Source organism: Octopus bimaculoides, chromosome 21 (genome assembly GCF_001194135.2).
Source record: "Octopus bimaculoides isolate UCB-OBI-ISO-001 chromosome 21, ASM119413v2, whole genome shotgun sequence".
In the NCBI taxonomy this organism is placed as follows: Eukaryota; Metazoa; Mollusca; class Cephalopoda; order Octopoda; family Octopodidae; genus Octopus; species Octopus bimaculoides.
The window spans coordinates 35,923,795-35,925,835 of record NC_069001.1 but is presented as its reverse complement, the minus strand read 5'-3'; the positions used below and the strand labels follow the sequence as shown (position 1 = coordinate 35,925,835).

At 38.5% G+C, this 2,041-nt stretch overlaps 1 protein-coding gene across 1 annotated transcript in view; it reads right to left on the bottom strand.

Annotated features, from left to right (window-relative positions):
- Positions 1–2,041, bottom strand: part of LOC106875053 (neuron navigator 3) — a 629,108-nt gene that overhangs the window by 379,334 nt on the left and 247,733 nt on the right. The gene's annotated exons all lie outside the window — the stretch shown is intronic.

The window sequence follows — 2,041 nt, the reverse complement described above, 5'->3', positions numbered from 1 at the left end:
GTGTTGGTTGGTGAGAGATATTGGCGTGGAGGGGGCGGGGGTTGGGGAGACAAGTTTACCTTTAAGTTGGTCGGTTGAATTGGGTTAAAAAAGGAAATAAAAAAACAAAATGTAAATAAATAAATAAAAACATGCCAGGCAGTGCTCCAGCATGACCTCAGCCGAATGACTGAAACAGGTAAAAAAACACGAGACAAAGACGGTCAGAATCTGTTACATGTAAACAACAAATAGTTCACAACTGGTAATAACCATGACCACCCACCCTTTGGATTGACCTCACTGACCATTAAGATGGAATGAAAATTAAAAATTGGGGAAATGGAGAATGCCTGAACCCTAAAATCTATATAGGATTACTAGAAAAATTCTAAATCTTTGCTTAGATCAGTGAAGGGGATTTACTCCCTCAAACCTCGCAAACTCTGCAGTTGTAAAAAATTTACAAAAATCCTCCATTTTCAGGGTTTAGGGGGCCTGAGAGAGTAAATGACCTTAATTGATCTCAACATCTTGCATTTTTCTTGTAATCAAATCTAGCAACATTTTAGTCCTCAGGCATTTAAAATATCCACATTTATTTTTTATTTTCACTCCACCCATGGTACCTCTACTACTGCCCATGGTACCTCCTCTAACACGTAACAGTGAAAACTGGAAGTTTTTTAACCAGTAATGTTAATGGTACAGGTACCAGATTAGCTGTCTGAACACTGATGGTCTGGAATCAATTATAATCTACAACGGGAACTTCAAATTCTTGTGGCCGCCAGACTAGTTTACTAATAGCTTGCAGAGTGCAGCGTTAGTGTATAGTAGTCTCTTGCAGTCCGAAAGAAAGACGGTTCTGCAAGTTTTTCCAGAACAAACCTGCAGAAATGATTCGTTTATACAGATCAAATGTTTGTGCTGTACATCAGCCCCTTCCCTCCATTAAATCGATGTTACCTGAACAGGTGCAGGGTGTAGCACATATCAGGTGTTGACGTAATTGCAAAGTAACATGAAATGAAGTGTTTTACTAAAGGATACTATGCACCACTCGGTCAAGGAATTGCAACACCCTAACCATTCAGCCATGCACCTTCAAATACACAATATTAATAAACTTGCATCATTTAAACTAATGTATAGGTAACCAGTGGTGGACTGGGTCTAGAAATATTGGTTGCCAGGAGACTAAGGGGGTCCACTTGCAACTATAAGGGGGCCCACCCCCAAATACAATGCTATCATTTATTATTTTTTTGTGCCCGTGACATGTATAAGGATTTTCAAGCGAGATCGTTGCCAGTGCCCCTGGACTGGCTCTTGTACAGGTGGCACATAAAATACACCATTTTGAGCATGGCCATTGCCAGTACCGCCTGACTGGCCTTCGTGCGGGTGACACATAAAAGCACCCACTACACTCTCTGAGTGGTTGGCGTTAGGAAGGGCATCCAGCCGTAGAAACTCTACCAAATCAGATTGGAGTCTGGTGTAGCCATCTGGTTTCACCAGTCCTCAGTCAAATCGTCCAACCCATGCTAGCATGTAAAGCGGACGTTAAACGATGATGATGATGATGCTAACGTTTCTGCCAGCTCACTGACTTAATAATAATAATAATTATGATAATAATAATTATCAGAAGAAAATTTATAATAACTGTAAAAAATTTGTTTTCTACTTTAGTTACAGTAGAACTTTCTTGATTTAAATGAAATACTCTTTTATTCTTGTATATGTTTCAGCCAAAAGCTTTGGCCATGCTGGAGTATCACCAGTGATAAATAAACCCCTTTTAATGATATTATTTAATCTAATAATAATTTCATTATTATTTATTTTTGTTGGCTCTTTTGCCCCACCCTGCTCCACCTGTATTTATTTTACAGGATGGTGCGGAGTGGGTGGAGGTAGGAAACAGGGGAAACACCCTAATCCTTACCTAGTAATTGGAAGTCGGGGTGGAAAAAACAAAAAAAAAAAAACTATTTCAAAAAAGAATATTCTGAAAAAAAAAACAAAAAAAAAAAACTATTTCAAAAAAGAATAT